The sequence below is a fragment of the Chionomys nivalis genome, chromosome 1 (assembly GCF_950005125.1).
Source record: "Chionomys nivalis chromosome 1, mChiNiv1.1, whole genome shotgun sequence".
Lineage (NCBI taxonomy): Eukaryota > Metazoa > Chordata > Mammalia > Rodentia > Cricetidae > Chionomys > Chionomys nivalis.
In genome coordinates, this window is record NC_080086.1 from 114,203,137 (window position 1) to 114,223,110 (window position 19,974).

The window sequence follows — 19,974 nt, forward strand, 5'->3', positions numbered from 1 at the left end:
AGATCAATTATATGTATATATATATATATATACATGTATATATATATATATATATATATATATATATATATATATAACAACTAAGGTTTTTCCCTCACCAGAAATAAGGTCACAAGAAGCAGACATATTTAGTTAGAAAAAGATTCCATTTGAGAAGTTCTTTTTCTTGCTCAAATAATAAAGACATATTCTTTCCTTTGAAGATTATAAGGTCATTTTTCATTTGAATCATTTTCTTTATTAACAGCAAATATCTGGATTCTTTGAGTGTCTTTTTTGTTTATTTAATGACAGTCTTTACAGTGTACAACTTTTCATAATATTTCTTAGTTTTAAATAAAATTATCACTTTATTTCTTTGGAAAAACAAACAGAATAACAATGCCTACAAAAAACACTCACAAAATAAAACAAAACCCTAAGACCTCAAGTTTATAAACCATGTTTATTTGGCAGTATGAAAAGATTTCATTGGGAGAATTTCTATAAATACAGAAAGAAGGAAGCATTCAATCAAACAAGTTTCTGATTTGAGAGGACAGCTAGTCCAGACTACCAGATGGTGGCTCCATGTAGACAATTTGGCAATCTAAAGTGTTCTTGTCTTGTCTTCTGAGCAACTGGGGTTAACTCTGACATCTTCATAAAAATTATTAGTGGACACATATCAATAAACAGGTACATGATATATGATTTGTTGTAATTATTAGTGGACACATAGCAATAAGCAGGTACATGATATATGATTTTTTTAATGTGCTGTTTTTGACCTTTGGTTGAAGGCATTCAGCTTCAACTTGCCAAGTTTGGGGAAAGAAGATAGGGGCAGACTAAATTCTAAGGAGACACAAACAAAAATTGGAAATATTAATTTGAAAATTGTAGTTGCACACTTTAGGATACCACAGGACCAGCTTTTAAGTAACAACTCCTGGGTATATGTTGATGGAGACTCCTTCTTCATTCCTGGCCACCTGGACCTGAAATAATCATACAAATTGTATCCATTGTAATAATCTTTGGCCAATATCTTAAGCATATTTATAACTAGCTCTTACATCTTAAATTAACCCATTTCTATTATTTTGTATTTTACCATGAGGCTTGTGGTTTACCAGGAAGGTTCTTGTGTAGGTATCTGTCTCCTCCAGTGGCTACATAGCATTTCACTGAATTGGTCTACACTCTCTTCTGTCTCTGCTCGGAATTCCCACTTTGCTCTATTCTGCACTGTTGGTATGTCAGAGCAGCATCTTTATTAATCCATGGGAATAAAACATATTTATAGCATACAGAGGGGAATCCCACATCAGGTATATTACAAATTATCATTAAAACAGTTAATTTCTTCCATAGTTACAATTCCTCTTTGCATTCTTGAATGAAAATTAAAACTGGATTCATTAGATTTTTAGTGGACAAAGAATAACATTTGACTATTTGTACTTTTGCTTTTCTTTAACTGAAAGTTTTTTCTAAGAATCTCAACTTGGACTTGTGAAAAGTCCTTAGGAGTAGAAATCAAAGAGAAACTGACCATCAGATTTAGTAACATCTTTTTATGCCACTCTACATTTCAAAAAAGTCTGTATTTTAAACATTTCTCTTAAAAGGCAAAATAATCGATCTTTTAAAATTTTCGAATTTAAAACAAGAATGTTTAAAATTAATTATTATCCATTTTAAAAATGAATAGATGTCTGGTTTGATGACTTTTTAAAAGTATAGTTACATGATTCTGCAAAATTTGGTAAGTTTTGAACATTTGGTTAAGTAAGATTATAGGTCATTATGAAACCATGTTTAGTCTCTTTTAAATCATAATGTATCATTGTTTCATGGTTAGGATACTTAAGACAAAAAGAGGCATAATATAATCTCTTATTAAGAACAGAACAAAATTCTAAGGAATGTCTTATGTGAACAGTCCGAAGACAAAATACTAGGTTCACTTCAATGTAGTTTTGATATTAAAACTTACTTAAAATGAAAATAAATACATCTATACTTATTTATATTATCAAATCAAAAATATATATCTGACTTTATTCAATGAGATAAAATATCTTTTTCACAAAATTTTTACAACTTTCTTATATTCATTATGCTTATTCCCCTCCTGTAGGTTTTTTTATCTTTTTGTATAATAAACAGTCATTATATGTAAAGTGGAGACTGTACTTCCATTTCCTAGCCACCAAGACCCAAATAATCACACAGAAACTATATTAATTACAACACTATTTAATCTACTATCTTAGTCTTACTATTAACTAGCTCTTATAACTTAAATTAACACATAATTCTTCTCTATGTTTAGCCACATGTCTTGGTATCTTTTCTCAGTGAGGCATCATCATCTTGCTTCCTTTGTGTCTGACTGGGGACTGCATCTCTCTGTCTTTCATTTTCCCAGTATTTTCTTCTTCTGGTATACCACCTATATTTCCTGCTTGGCTACTGATTAATCAGCATTTTACTAGTAGTCATAATGAGTGACAAATCTTTACAGTGTACAAAAGTATTATTCCATAGAAATTATACATTATACTGAAATTAATTTTGTTGTTTTTCTACAAAATTATTTCCTTTATATATTACAGACTTTTATTACTTGTCAATTTTATATACTTTCCCTACCAAAGTTTCTCTTCTCATTTTCATAATTTTGATTATTGTCAGTGACTATTGCTTAAGATAGTGTGCTGTACACTATGAATGATCGTAGGCTCATATAACCATTTGAATCCCAGTTGCTATAACTGTTTAAGGAGAATTAGGCAGAAAGGGGTGTATCACTTGTGGTGAATTTTGAGGTTTCAAAAGGGTAAGCTGTTCCTGAGTTATCTTTATCTACCTTCTGTTTGTGTATCTTAGAAATGAGATCTCAGTTGTTTCTCCAGCTGCTTTCACTCAGCTGTCGTAGACTGTTAACATTCTAAAATTGTCAAATTAAATATTTTTTTGTAAGTTGTGCTCATGATGCTGTTTTATCACAGCAATAGAAAAGTAACTAATACACGTAACATAATTCCTATGTAAACTGAAACTCTATAATGGCACATGTAAAAGTGGTATCACAGCAGAGAACTGAAGCATCTTAAAACGAGACAAGAAAAAAATCACTTGTTCCAAGGGAGGAATTAGAGAAAAGTACATACTTGAGAGAGTCAAGGGAGAACTTCATGCCTTGGGGTTATGAAGTGAATTTCCTAATAAAAGATTAACCTAGTAAAAAAAATAATTACACCAAAAATAGTAAGTCTATAGGCTCTACTACAGATAGAGAGCCAGGAAAAAAGTATTGCTACTTAGAATTCGGGTACTAAACCTTATCCCCAATCAGGTGATAAGATTTATGCTACTGAAGAACTTGTGCTAACTTTTCTGCTGAAGGCTGGAGTTGTCACCTAGGTTTCCCAAGTGCACTCATAGCCATGAGATTCCAAAACTCTTCAGCCCTTTCCAGTTTCAGTGAACACTTCTCTGGAGCAGTGCTTCAGAAGTCTGATTCATTGATGGGTCCTTTGGCAAAAAGATCATTTTAGCAAGGGTTTTATTGAAATGTTTTATTGAAAACTGAAGGATTTTCTGGAGTTTTCTTGAACTAAAGTGTGATAAAGGACACAATAAGGTGTGACAGCCATTAAGGAATAATGATATAATCATTACTCAAATCATGATAAGGAACCATCTAGAACATACAAAAACTGATGGTGCCCCTCTCTTCAATGTCTTTATTTCAAGGACAAGGAATGTCTGTTTATGAAGTATAGAGTACGGATGTTGAGCTCACTTATTCAATTGTTTTGTTCAGAATTGTATTTATGAGGCATATAATTATGATGTATACTCTATTTATAAACTGTATTTTCTATTTTAATCAATTATCTACCACACACACACATATGTGTGTGTGTATATAGTATATATATATATATATATATATATATATATATAGTAGAAGATTTATACCAAATCTTCTACTATTAGTGATTTAGAACAATATTAGTATTTATGAAATTTTAAAATGAAGTGGCATGAACTTCTCTGCCATTTATTCCAACATTAGCGTCTTAAAATATCAATAACTTTAAATTGCTGATAATATTATCTTGAGAAAGTAACTAAATTAGGTATACAAGAATAATTAGAAAATTATAATTGTGATGCTTTTATTGGACATTCAATATTATTATTCAAATTTATATTACTATTCTTTGGTTTAAGTACACCTTTTACATACATAACTACTGGTCCAGGATTAGGCAAGCTAATAAATTAACATATTTCTACTTTCCTTGTAGAGAATTTATTTGCCTCATTACATTGAATCCAATGAGAGTTTAACATTATACCGAAAACACAGATGGAGTTTGGGATCTAGCAATGTACTTTATGTGAACAGCTTTTCAAATGCTTTGAAAAGTCTTGTGAGTGTAAGGCTTACTTACGTTCAAATTAATGTGAAAAAGTGACTGGGGAGAAACTGTTAAAATCCTAGGGATTGGATCTTGGATCTTGATGAAATATTCTTTCAGAGGATTAGAAACAACTATAATGAAATTCAATTTCAGATCAGGCTTCAATGTGTGCATTTTACTTGAACCATTCACTGAAGGCATGATTTGTTTAGTACTTGTCATGTTACACATATAAAACATAAATGTTCAATACATATTTGCTAAGACAATATATATAAGATAGCAAAAGTGAAGTGTACAAAAAGATGTCTATATGGAAGCAATCAAATAAACATATTTTATATTTAATAGACAGGGCAAACTATGCTGAAGAAATTACAATAGTGGATGATTCTATCTGAGGAAATTTTCAACCCTTTCATCTACAGTCACCCTCCAGAAAAAAAAAAAAAAAAAAACCTCTAAATACATGATTAGATTTCCCTCCCAGGAATCAGTAATAAAATAATCACAGGTTGAGAACTCCATCCAGCCATTCTATTTGCCTATAATCATGTGCCATGGAAGTTCATTGTGTGTGGAGACAGAGACTTTTCTAAAGGAGCTGTTTAACCTGTGTTTATTGAAACAGGGAGATTGGAAACAACTGGTCTTTGTAAAGGGATCTTTAAATAAAAATCACAATAGTAGCATTGCTGGCTACCATAGCCATCACTGAACTGAAAATTAGCATTTAGTTACAAACATTATAACCTGCAATTTGCTGTTTGCTAATTGATTTTTTATAAGCACAACTCTTTCTAATTTGGCCTTAAGATACATTTCTCATATGTTCAAGGTCTGACATGAAAAGGACTACACCTTGAATATTCTGAACAGAAGTTTTAAGGTATTCATAGAAAATATGTGACTTCTTTATTCCATTTCATCTAGTTTCTAGATTGCAGAACGAAAGATTGAGAGCTAAAGGGACTATTTCTGTTTTTAAAAAGTTATATATTTGTGTACATTTTTTATTTTTACAAAATTCTGTTTGTTTTCTTTAGACTTTTGACACAAGACCTTACTTTATAGCTCAGACTGGAATAAGCATATGATCCTCTTGCCTCGTCTTCTGGGTGTTGAGATTATGAGTTATGTGCCATCTTGACTAGCCGTTTGCTTTTGAAAGACTTTGCTCCTCACCTTTTCAAGAACTACCCAAATTATATCTTATTGAGGAAAGGACCCCTTTTACACTCAATAGTGAATCTCAATTGAAGACATTCATGCCTGACTCTAATTTCAAGTTATCCTTATGAATTAATTTATATATTTACCAGTTTCACTATTCATTTCATCTTTCCAAACCTTCTTTTAGCGACTGACACATGGATATACTGAATTATAGTTCCACATAACCTGAGTTTAACAGTGTCCAACTATGTCACTGGTATTAACAGTAAAGGCAGACATTTAAACTACATAAGAAAAGTAAATTTTTGTCATTATTCCTTTTCTTGAAAATAGTTTTTTCTCAATAAAATATGCATATAGAGTTTTCTCTCCCTCTACATCCAATAATGTTTCCATCTCTCCCTACAGATCCCTTTCCTTCCTGCCTCTCACTAAAAAATAAACAAGCTTCTAAATGATAATAAAATAAAGTATGAAAATTTAAAACATGATTAAGACAAAACAAAAACTAACAAATTTTATCTGGGCAAGGCAAACAGAGAAAAAAGACCTTAAGAGAAGCCATAAGAACCAGAGTCCCATTTGTTCATACACTCAGGAATCCCATAAAATTAATAAAATGAAATATGTATAAGTATATATATGTGTGTGTGTGTGTGTATTATGTATGTATGCACACATACATATATACTCTCAGTATATACATATATGTGTGTATGTATATACATAGAGAGTACATAGTTTAGATACATACAGACCCTACGTTTGCTACCTTAGTCTCTTTGAGTTCCTAAGAGCTTTGCTTATTTTAGAGGCCCTTATTTCTCTCTGTGTAATGTCTGGCTGTGGGTCTCTTTATTTGTTCTCACCTACAACAAGAAGAAACTCTGGTGATGGTTGAGCACAGTGCTACTAATCTGTAAGTATAGCAGAATGTCATGAGGAATCATTTTATTGCTACATGTTTTCCTCCTTTTAAATAGGTCAGTAAGCTATATGTCTCTGGTTCTTGATCACCCTAGCAATGTATGGGTCCCACCTTGTGGAGTGGACCTTAAATCAAGTCAGGTATTCGTTGGTTGCTTCCACAAGCTTTATGGCACCATTGTCCTACCATATCTCCCAGACAGACTTTTGAAGATAACAGGTTTGTGACTAGACTTGTGTTTATACTTTTCTTTTGGTATCATGCAGAATATCTTTCTGCACCAAAAGGTGCTAGAAACATAGGCATGACAGTTTTGTGTGTGGTGGATACATCAATCCATCTCTTAAGCATTGCTCTTTTTTTTTTGAGTATTGAGACTATTGAGGTTGAGAAATATCAATCAGTGACCAGGTTCTATTGATTCCTGTTATTTTATCTGTGTTTGCATGCATGTGTGAGTTTCTGTGAATGGTGCCTTTGATTTGCTATTCTGGGATTATTTATTCCTTTTGCTTCTAATGACTTCAATAGGGCTAGATTGGTAGATAAATATTGCTTAAATCTGGTTTTGTCATGGAATTTCTTATTTTCTCCATCTATTGTGACAGACAGTTTTGCAGGATATAGTAATTTGGTCTCTTACAGTCTGTCAAACAACTGTTCAGGCCCTTCTGGTTTTTAGACGTTTTATTGAGAAGTCAGTTGCTATTCTAATATTTCTGTCTTTACTTTACTTGATATTTTTCCCTTGAACATTTTACCATTATTTCTTTGCTCTGCATACTTACTTTTTGAATAATGTGTGTCAGAGGGAATTTGATTTCTCAACTCATCTATTTGGCATTCTGTAAGCTTCTTATACTTTGATAGGCATCTCCTTCTTTAGGTTAGTAAAATATTCTTCTGATTTTGCTGGAAATACTTTTGGGCCTTTGGCCTAAATTTCTTCTCTTTTGTCGATTCTTATTAATTATTTTTAGATTTGTCAGATTTCCTGAATGTTTGTGTCTGGATCTTTTTAGATTTAAATTTTATTTGACCAAAGTATCAACTTCTTCTATAAAACCTCCAACTTCTGAGATTACTTCTTTCCTCTTTTGTATTTGAAGCTTGCTTCTGAGTTTCCTATTAGAGTTTCTAAATTTTTCACCTACAGATTTTCCTTAGGTTATTCCTTCTTCCTCTTTTTCTTCTTCTTCTTCTTCTTCTTCTTCTTCTTCTTCTTCTTCTTCTTCTTCTTCTTCTTCTTATTATTATTATTATTATTATTATTATTATTATTCAATTTTTTCACTTTCAGGACTTGAAAAGTTTTATTCATTTCTTCCACTACTTCTTTGTGCTTTTACAGACTTCTTTAAGAGATTATTTATTTTCTGTTTAAGAGATAGAGACAGAGACCCACAGTGGAGCACCGGACTGAGCTCCCAAGTTTATAATGAGGAGCAGAAGGACAGAGAACATGAACAAGGAAGTCAGGACCATGAGGGGTGCACCCAACCACTGAGACAGGGGGGCCGATCTATTGGGAGCTCACCAAGGCCAGCTGGACTGCTACTGAAAAAAACATGGGATAAAACCGGACTCTCTGAATGTGGTGGACAATGAGAGCTGACGAGAGGCCAAGGAGAATGGCACAGGAACTTTCATCTGGCGATGGATCGAGAGAGAGACAGAGACCCAATTTGGATCAACCGTCTGAGCTCTTAAGGTCCAAATGAGGAGCAGAAGGAGGGAGAACATGAGCAAGGAAATCAGGACCACGAGGCGTGCACCCACCCACTGTGACAGTGGAACTGATCTATTGGGAGCTCTCCAAGGCCAGCTGGACTGGGACTGAATAAGCATGGGTTGAAACTGGACTCTCTGAACATGGCGGACAATGAAGGCTGATGAGAAGCCAAGGACAATGGCACTAGGTTTCGATCCTAATACATGAACTGGCTTTGTGGGAGCGTAGCCTGTTTGGATGCTCACCTTCCTGGACCTAGATAGAAGTGGGAGGACCTTGGTCTTCCTGTAGAGCAGGGAATTTGGACTGCTCTTCAGTATCGAGAGGGAGGGGGAGTTGACTAGGGGGAGGAGAACTGGAGTGGGGATAGGGGGAGGGGAGCGGGGGGAGGGGGCAATATGTGGGAGGAGGGGGAGGGAAATGGGAAACGGGGAGCAGTTGGAAATTTTAATTAAAAAAGAATAAAAAAAAAGAATCTCTATCATATTCATAAAGGCTGTTTTAAGGTATTTTACTTGTTCTTCTACTATGTTGTAATGCTAAGGGCTTGGTGTGGTTGGGTTGCTTAGCTCTAGTGGAGATTTATCATCCTGGCTGTAATTGACTGTGCTTTTATTCTGGCATCTAGACATCTGGGATTGGGAAAATTATAATTCTAGGTGGTGATATCTCATCATTTCTTCTTCAGTGGGTATTTTGGGCCTAGGTTACTTTTGCTTTCTCATTTTTAGGACACTTTGGTACATGTGTGCTGCTTGGTAGGAAATTCTGGGATTCTGAAAGATGTAGGCATTGCCATGGGGGTCCAGATAAAATGTGTTTCTAAGTATTGAGAGATGACACGTAGAAATAAAGATGGTAAAGGAAGAGGGACTGGGGGAGTCCGATGAAGGAAGAAATTCAGGATATTCCTCCATAATCTGCTTAGTTTCCTAAGAATGGTGGCAGAGTGTGAGCAAAGGCCACATCAGAAAGTTTGCTACAGAGTCTGGTAGATTGACCTTGGACAAATGGAGGGAGCAGTGAAGATCTGTTGTGAGCCTACTTGCTTCTCTGATCAGATTGGCTTGTGGATTTCCAGAGATTCCTTGCTGGATTTGAGGGATAGGATAAAGCAATGCAATCAGAGGGGATGGGAGGTGAGGAGAGAAAGATCTGTGTCATCCACTGAAAATGGGTGCAGGGGTGGAGGAGACTGCAGCAGGTGTTTCCCTGTAAAGGTAAGGATGAGACTGGAGGTTCATTTGGAGGTACAAAGGAAAAAGAAAAGATATACGGTCATACTACATGCTTACCTGGCCTGAGTGGTTTGTAGGTTCCCAGAGAGTTGCCTGTTTGAGTTCAGGACTGGAATAAAGATGTGAGTGGGTGAGAACAAGTAATTTTCTTAAGGATGAGCAGTGTAGAAAATACTCATAGAAGAGGCCTGCAGAGAAACAGAAGCACCAATATAACATTTTAAATCAATGTTCATGCCTTTAAAGTCCTTGCAAAATTATTCAGTTGACACAACACACTTTATACAGAGAATGACACATTTAGACTTTTATCACTTGATGCTCCATATTTGCTTACTGGGCCAGCACTTGTGAGTTTATAATAACGTACTTTCTTAATCCTGTTTTTAAATTAGTTGTAATATAGACAAACACAGGCATTCTGCATATGGCCCAGTATTAACAAGTACTCCTATAAAGTAAAATTCACTGAATAATTTGTGGACTTGGTGTTTGAGAAGTTATCTGCATATTAAATAAAGATATAAAAACAATTTAAGTGGGATGTAGAGATTAATATCTCCTGGCACTGCCTTTACTTAAAGAGATTACAGTTAATATATTAAAAAAAACTCATTCTGAAGTAAATGTCTTGTGAACTGTTAGAAAGAACTTACACAATTTAAATAAAAATAAGAATTTCACAAGTTCACAAAAGTATCTGAGATAATACATGTCTGTATTTTGTGGATTCGGTCACATGTATTTATGATATTCTTCTGGGTATAGAACTTTAAGACAATTCTGAAACCATTTCTGACAACTCTTAGTACTTCCCCTCCTCCCCTGGGAACCAAGGACATAACAGCTATGCATGCACATACTGAGGTGTTAGGAACTTTCCATCTCCCTTAATAGGGGCATGATAACCCTTAGGTGTTGACTCAGTTACTGATGTTTTGACTTAGTCCCTGGGAAGAGGCAAAGTGACCCTCAGAAGTTTCCCTTTACTTCATCTGATCTGGCAACCACTCTCCAGCCAATTATTGGGAATAGCCATTTTGATAAGCCAATCATGACAAAGAACAACTTCCAGACACCCCTTCCTTCTGTGGTTTTTCCCTTTAAAAATAGCCTGTACCAGACATTCAGGGTCTTCTAGCCTCCCGACTGCTGGAAGACCCTGTCATGACAGAATTAATAAAATCCTCATGCTTTTACATCAGCTGTGATGAGAGATGGTCTCTTGGGGCGAGTCCTCCTCCTCAGTGATTGGACACTAGAGTCCAACATAGGAATTTCAAATAGTTTACTCTCAGTCACTCAAAGCATGTAGGGAATACCTTTAGCACTGCAGCATCCTTATGTGTTGGGGACCAGCCTCAACAAAAACACCTCTTGCCACAGTGGGTTTTAGAAATATTAATAAATATTGTATGGGGATTTATAAATATTAGTAATAATAAAACAGAAAAACATAGAATAGTACCAGGAGGGAGTTACAGTCAATACTGAAATCACCCGTGTTTAATTTCAATTGCTTAAAATACTCCATCCCCAAAAGGTAGGAGTAAGATTAAAAAAAAAAAAAAAAAGTACATTAGTATGATACAAGGAAATGAATACACCAGTTGAAGGTCATGGGCTGCATCCATACTTAAACATTCTGTTGCTAGGACAAAACAAATCACACTCAAACCCTAGACCAAGATATTCTGTAGGCAAACCACTCCCTGGGTGAAATCCAATGTTATCTCCTTAAAGAAACTGGAACCTTGGTTTGATCCTTAAACTTTTATTTGAGGTAGAAACATATCTACTTCTCTATTTCTGAAATACAAGGTCTGGATATTAGCCACACCTGTTGACAATAACCTTGAGAACAGAACTCTCTGACCTGAACCTAGGTGAAACCTTTGTTTGAGGTAGAAGCACAGTAATATTGAAGGAATAGAAGTAATTTCCAACTCCATGACCTTTGGTCAAGGTGGAGAGAGGCTCACGTTTTTGGGCCTCTACACTTACATAGATCATAATCTTGGTTGAACTATAATTTAGAAAAGGAATGTCCATGTTCTGTTACATACAATGGGCTAGCAATGTATCTAGTAGAGATAATCACCTTGAACTGACTCAGATAATCAGAAGAGTATTATGGTTGGATTTAGAGCTAAAAGTCATTTTAAAAAGTATTTTCTGAACTGTTTTCATTATTATAAAAGTAAAATGAATTTATTGGAAATAAGAAGGGCTAATTAAATAAGAAAACTATAATGACTACATTTTTAATAATTGTAATCTCATTTACCATTTATCAAGTTTGAAGGCTTACACTGTCATTATCAGATTCTGTTCAAACTTGTCTTTAAAATCAACATATTATTTCTCCTTAAGCATTAAATTTTTGTCTTTTGGAGACACTAAAATGAGATAATAGGAAAATGAATATTAGACCTATTTTATTTGTTATTTGTAGTATCTTCTCATTTAACTCAAGTCTTTTTAGAACAATAAGAATTATGTTCTATTCTTGTAGTTAATACTGATTTTAAATAATTTTTGGTCTGGTAGCATTCATTTATTCCTTCCTAAGGAACAGAGGTCATCCAACAGATAACCTGTTAGCAATACACAAATGATTACTATAAATGAATACTATACACAAATTATAAATGAATACTATACACAAATTACTATAAATGAATACTATACACAAATGATTACTATAATACACAAATGATTATTATAAATGAAGTACTATAGTACTTCAGAATTTTGACCACAAAAGTCTTAATAAAAGCATTTGACAGATTATCCCAATAATTAGAGTGTTTTTCAGGAACTAACAAATTATAAATTGATTGTTTTTCCATTTTTTAAAGTAGTTTGAAGTGGTTACCATATCATTTTTTTTTCCAAAAGAGTGCTTGGTTGGTTGGTTTGTATTTTTTTAATTTAATTATTTATTATTTATACAGTGTTCTGTCTACATGCCAGAAGAGGAACCAAATCAAATTACAGATGGTTGTGAACCACCATATGGTTGCTGGGAATTGAATTCAGGACCTCTGGAAGAGCAGTCAGTGCTCTTAACCTCTGAGCCATCTCTCCAGGTTGGTTTGTCTTATAATTCTAAGTTACTTTTTTCTAAGTAAGGTTGACAAGACTTTTTAAATGATTTTCAACATTAGATGTTATTATTCAAATCTGAGTATTGTTAGAACTCTTTGAATACTCACATCTTTTTAGTAAATCTACTATCATTTGGTATTATTTCTTCAGAAACCATAACTACAATATGGAGAGGGGTATTCAGTAAAAGAAACAAGTCTGAGGACCTAAATGTTAAATATCCACATACATGTTTGTGCATGGCACCAACTTTTATTTGCTTGAATTTATTTAATTGGAATGCAATTTTCAGATCATTTAAAATTAGCTATCTGTAGTTTTATAGTAAGTCTTGAAGTTAGACTATCCAATTATTTAATTTTCATTTTTAATACTGTATCTGCTATTTTGAGTATTGCCACTTTCATAGAAACTTTATAATCATTATTACAGTAAGTACAAAATAACTTGTTAAGAATTTTATTTGCATTGAGTTTAACCTATATAGAAAGCTGGAAAAAGTTGACTTTCTCTTGACAATATTTAATATTGTTGTTCATGAATAAGAAACATGCAGTAGTTTTTTAATCTTCTTTAGTTTCATTTATCAATGTTTTTTCAACTGATAGATTATATATATATATTTAAATTTTTATCTTAAGTACAAGATAGTCTGAATTTCGTATAATGGTGTTAAATTCCTGAGTTTCAATTTTGTCTTCTGGTTGCTCCTGTATAAGAGTTACTTTATATATATAATGTTAATGCTTTCTCTTGCAACATTGTAGGTATTTTCACTCTTTAATGTCAAGTGATTTTGACAAAGTTGGGGTTTTCTAGTTAGAAAATTGTATTAGCGATTAGAAGAAACTATTTCTTTTCTAATGTACTTGTTTTCTTTCCCTTCATTTTCTTATAGGATTTGCTAAAATTTCAGTACATTATTAACCTTACAGAAAAAAACTATGTTTATTTACCAAAATTAGAGGTAAAGTATTTTATTCATCAGCATTACATTTGATATTAATTGTAGTTTTTCTGTTGTTGCTGTTTTAACAGACTGTGAAGACTCTGCTCTATGTGGGTTTTGTTATAAAAAAAATACAAAATCAGCTAGGCAGTGGTGGCACACACCTTTAATCTCAGCACTCGGGAGGCAGAGGCAAGCAGATCTTTGCGAGTTCGAGGCCAGCCTGGTCTACAAGAGCTAGTTCTAGTACAGGCTCCAAAGTTACAGAGAAACCCTGTCTTGAAAAACCAAAAAGAAAAAAAAATATATAGAAAACCTTTATGAATGAATGTAGAGCTTTTATTATGAATGTGTATGTGGATTTTCTGTATGATTCTTCTGCAGCTATTGTATCTATATAAATTTCCTTCTTTGGACTTTAAAAAAATGACAAGATGCCTTAATTAATTTAAATGCTATTCTAGGTTTGAACTAAAGTCTAATCTCTTTAGTGCTATATATTTTTAAACATGGTGGGATTGGGTGGGATTTTGCAATTGTTGGAGACTTTTGCACCTATTTTCCTGATAGATATTATTCATCAGTTTTCCTTTCTTGCAGTGTGTTTTCAGGTCTCAGTATTAGGGCAATGCTTGTCTCTTGGAACATATATTCTGGAAGACATTTTAAGTAACTGACAGGAATTTTAGTTGAAATTGCCTATATATATATATATATATATATATATATATATATATATATATATATATGCTTTTGGTGGATTCTGCTGTCAATTTCTACACAAAATCCAGCTATTTAGTTTTTTTCACTATTCTTATTTATTGTTGCTCATTTGTGTATTTATTTATGGGTGACGTCTTGGGATTGGCTAACCTGTCATTGTATTTATCCCTAGAGAAGATTGGGTCACCTTCTCTCTCAGTATTTGCTAATTGCCAACCGTTCTATAGCTAGGGGTTGTGTATTATGAAATTTCCTCCATCTTCATTATTGAGCCAGGTGGTATTGTCATATTCCAGGTTTTTACAGGCAACAATATTGTTGAGATTTCAGTGCAGCTTCCACGTCATATAATGAATATAATATTTTGCATCAGGTGCCATGATCCTCTGCCTCTTATAAGCTTCCTGCCTCCTCTTCCAAGATGTTTGCTGAATCTCAGGTAAAGGTATCATAAATACTTATATCTTGTGTTTTAAAATATTTTTCACGTCATACATGTTGTCAGATTATCAGCATTAATATCTCTTAATACTGTGCTATTCCTTTGGTAAACATAGGATAAAAAGTTATATGACATTTTCATTTTTGGTAACAATAACTTGTATCTCTTAAAAATTGGTAAGATTGCATGGAAATGAGCCCATTGGATCTCCAAGGAGTAATGTCACATTCCCTTTCCTACTGTCTCCTTGTTTTCAATTCCATCTATTCCTGTACTGATACTGCTTATATTCCTCTACTTTCTATAGGTTTTCAATGCTTTCTCAAGACTTTTAGTACTTTTATTTTCTTTATTTTAAATTTTTCTTATCTTCAAATGCATGTGCCTAAACTATGTATTTTTCTACATATGTTTCTACATATGTTATGGTGCATTCCAATTATGTGACAAGAAAAATTTGTGTTCTCACATCTCTGGAGGTTGAAGCCCATGGTCAATATACCGGAGCTCCTTTTCCCTCATTCCTCTCTCCTTGGCTCAGAAATGTCCACATTCTTACTGGTTTCTCATATGACCTTCCTTGGTGGTCATAGAATAAAATGTTTTGTTCATTTAAGTTTACTTTTTATGGTTCATAAAGCACGGAAGATGTATATTTAGCTGGAGATCTGGTAGCATTTAAGTACATTCTACAATGTTTCAAGTAGATTAAACACATCTATTTCTTCAAGTTGCTAGAATTTTATATGAAATCTATGCAAAATCAGTTTGTTTGAATTCATGAGATGTTTAGTATATTATTGCTGTGGTTTGTAATGAATTCACTGTAAAACAGCACACTAAAATTTTTTACTCCTCACTAATTCATGCTATATCCCTACCCCATCCCTGCTTATCTGCCTGGCATCCCACACGGTTCATTACACTGTTATCTTCAATGTAAATTAGACTGACTTCCTTCATATATTTATTTCAGTCCCATGTTTTATCCTTTATTTCATATTTCTGTCATAATTATGTTATAATTATAATTGTCCCACAATTCATGGGACTTTCTGTACTTAGTTATCTTTTTGTATTTCAGATTAGGACATCTGTACTCAAATATATTCAACTTCACTGAACTTTCGTAACTCAGTCTAGTCCACTGCTGAGACTGTTCATTTGTGTTATGGCTTGTATTTTTTTTGGCATCTTTTTCTACTTCTTTCTTAATTGTCATGTTTGTTCACATTCTCAGTCTAGTATTGCATTTTGTGAACCTTTTTCACCAGCTCCATTGATGTATTATTCTGAATTATATTAAAACTCCTGCCTAATAATTCCCATGCTTTCTGGAGCAAAAAAAAAAAAGTCTTGTTTAATTGCTTTCTTTTTCTTTGCATATTTTGGTGTCTATCTTGCCTTTTAAAAGGTTTTAGTGTTTTGTTTGTTTTGAAAGTAGAACATGAAGGGTTATGTAGTACGAAGTTGTGTGTAAGGTCTTTAGGGCGAACTCCTACTGTTAAGTCAAAACATCAGGCCATATTTGCTGTTATCTGTAACTGCAGTTTCTAAGACCCATGCTTTTGTAACCTATGTTTTCTTTGAACTTCTCTGGAAACTCTCTGTGCAACATAGAAGCTGTACTTTGTAATCCTCTTAGTTAAGACTCATTGTTGCTTTGCTGTAACCCTGTGAAAATTATGGGATGGTATGAGAAAGAGGAAATATTTTATAATATTATGACTCAGTCTTCATGCTTTTATATATTTTTGTTTATTTATTATGAATACAGTGTTCTGCCTGCACGAATGCCAGGAGAACAGAAGAGGGCACCAGATATCATTAAGAATGGTTGTGAGTCATCATGTAGTTGCTCTGAGCTGAACTCAGGGTCTTTGCAAGAACAGTCAATGCCCTTAACAGCTGCTCTATCTCTCCCACCCTTCTTCATGTTTTTAATAAGCTGAGTAACTTAGCCCTTCTTCTAGTCCCTTGAGTGAGACTGCAGGATACAGAGTTCTCCCGGCTTTCCAAATGTTTTTATGTCACTCGAGCCTCCAGCATGAGAATCTCCTTGAGGACAAGCACAAGCATTGAATTCTCTGGCTATATTTTATTAGGACTCTCTCCATCTCTACCTCTCTCCTCTATCTTTCTCTGTCTCTCTGTGTTGGCCTTCTTTTCACTGTGTCTATACCTCTCCTCTCTCACTGCTTTTGTTTTGTTCATTGTCCCTTTTACATATTGCTGCTGTTTTTGAGACAGGAGTTCACTCTGGAGCATAGGTTGCTCTATAACTTACTTTGTAGCCCAGGCTGACACCTCTCCTTCGTATGTGACATACTTGCCTTAGCTTCTCAGGTGCTGGGAATACAGAGATGAGTCATTGGCCTGACTTTGAATAATCTTCTAATAGGAAGACTTGAGCACAGATTCTTTTCCTGTTATTAAAAGCATGAAGGAATTTCTCTGTCATCATTTCAGTGAAACATTAGAGGAACCTTAATGGAAAATTCAGTAAAATGTAGAGCCCTTCACCCAAGTAAAAGAAAACTTACAGACTTTAATATGAAGTCAGTTTACATCCAGCCTCCAGAAACTTATCAACAAACATTTTGATGTTTTTTTTGTTTTCTGTTTTTTTTTTAGATTATGACTTCATGGTTTCTGTTTCTAATGATGTGATTTTTCTATATTCCCCTGACAGTTGCCCTGTAATGTCAGTTATACATAGCAATGAAAAGTGACTTTTCGATTTTCTGCTGAACTATTCTATGGTATGGTTGGTGAAACTAAAAAATTTCTAAGCAGTTTGCTAAAATGTAACTATGTAATGTAATTATATAAACTATATAATTATATAAATTAATTACATAATATAATTATATAAACATAAATATTAAAATAAATCAATTATTTAATATTTCGTTTATATAATCCATATATTTAATATGATTAATATTATATATAATCGTAGTGTATGCTTATTCAGAAAATGTTTATTTTATATATTTTCTGTTCTGTCTAATAAAAAATGACTAATCTCTTCTGTTATCTTAAACAAGCTTTTTCCAGACTTTGAAAATCTTGTGTCATGGACATGTAAATGAGGGGAGCAAAGAAAAAGAGGTCAATGGGCAGCTCTTTATTGATGGAGGAAGGTCATTGGTTAAAAATAAAGAAACTGCTTGGCCCTCATAGGTTAGAACACAGGTGGGTGGAGTAAAGAGAACAGAATGCTGGGAGGAAGAGGAAGTGAGCTCAGATGCAGGGCAGCTCCTCTCAGAGCCAGAAGCGATGAAGCAAGCCGCCAGGTCAGACATGCCGAATCTTTCCTGGTAAGACTGATGCTACACAGATTATTAGAGATGGGTTGATTGGGATATGAAAATTAGCCAGTAAGGGCTAGAGCTAATGGGCCAAGCAGTGTTTAAAAGAATACAGTTTGTGTGTCATTATTTTGGGGCATAAGCTAGCCAGGCGACCATGAGCTGGGGCGGCAGGAACACAGCTCCTTCAACACTTTATCATGTCTCAAAATTATGCTTTGAGGTGCTTCTTTTCTATAGTTCATCATTCACCAGAAAATAATTAGAAGCAAATGGGTCATAACATATACCTAAAATTATCTTTTCTATGAATGATGGCAATTTCTTATAAGAATTAAAACTTAGCTGGGCAGTGGTAGCGCATGCCTTTAATTCCAGCACTCGAGAGGTAGAGGTAGGAGGACCTTTGTCAGTTCAAGGCCAGCCTGGTCTACAAAAGCTACTTCCATGACAGGCTACAAAGCTACAGAGAAATCCCGTCTTGATAAAAACCAAATAAATAAATAAATAGAATGAAAACTTCCTGTAATGTTATTTAAAACACTATTGATAGCTTATTTGGAATTTTGGTTAATTCACTTGCTTTCATTTCCATAAAAATTATAAAGATGGTCTCTCATACTGTTATTCAGAAGGCTCTAGTAACTTAATAATAAATAAGATTCCATCACAAGTTCAAAAAAACACAAGATAATATATATGATATTTAACTTAGCATGCATAGGGAGAAGAAGCACTTTTACTTCTGAGCTAGGGAAACCTGAGCTTTGCGAAGATTCATTGGAGTCTTTCTTTCCCAGCTCTGGAAGAACACTAAAGTGATTTGTTTGCCTTACTTATGTTATTATAAATTTACCAAATTTATAAGATAAAGTACTTTAAGCATCAGCAAGATTTTTGTCTTATTCCACTCTTAGGTTCCACCATTCTCTGGATGCTTTAGAGTGATAACATATGATTTATTGATGCAATTATGGAACAACTGAGTCAGTAGTAGATTTAGATGGAGTTTGTAAAGATTTCTCTTTGTGGTTTTCACTCTATGACATGTATTTCTGTAATTAGTAGCAGGTCAGCTATAAAGGTTCATTTCAGGATGTTCCATTGATAAAAAGTCTTACATGAATCCTTGCTTGTATGTATCTCACCTGGAAAAAGTCAATAAAACAGCTGACAGCTGTTCAAGGAGCCCTCTCTGGTTTTCATTACATAAACTTCTTCATAAGATTTCCTGTGTCCTTATTTAATCTAGAGAGAGTAATTAAAAAGAGAAAGGAGGAAGACTCTGGGACCTCAATGCAAAAGGGGGAAGAAATCAAAAGACTGCTTTGATATGATACAAAGGACAGCTAGAACAGTTACTTGTTCCAATATTTTAGACATCAACCAACTAAATTCTGTTAAGAAAAGAATTTGTAGGTACATTTTAAAACTACAGTTGATTTTAAAACTCGTATGTGTGGGGGCAAGATTCTAAGAGTTGTCAAAAATAATTTTTGATACTAGGTACTTAAATCAGATGTATTTTTCTCTCATGGTTTTGGATTCTGGATTTCTGATGTCAAGGTTTCACCAGGATGACACACTATCTAAATCATGAGGGTAAAACATCTATTTCTAACATCTTCCTTCCTTCAAAGACTCTGCAATCCCAGAACAAATTATGAATAAAAACTAAAAATCATGACACATATTTGGAGAGAATTGTGTTCTGTCAGATTTTAGTGTCTTTCCAGGGCTCTTGGCTATCCATCTCTGTCTCTACATGGCTTTCTTCCCTCTGACTGTTTATTGTTCATTGCCATTCAGAATCCCCTTCCTTTATTTCATAAAGTTGGCATTTGTATTAGCCATCTTTCTGTTACTATAAAATACACTTGAGATTATTGAGTTAAGAGAAAGACAAACATTGTTTTATAGTTTAGAAAATTGTATTC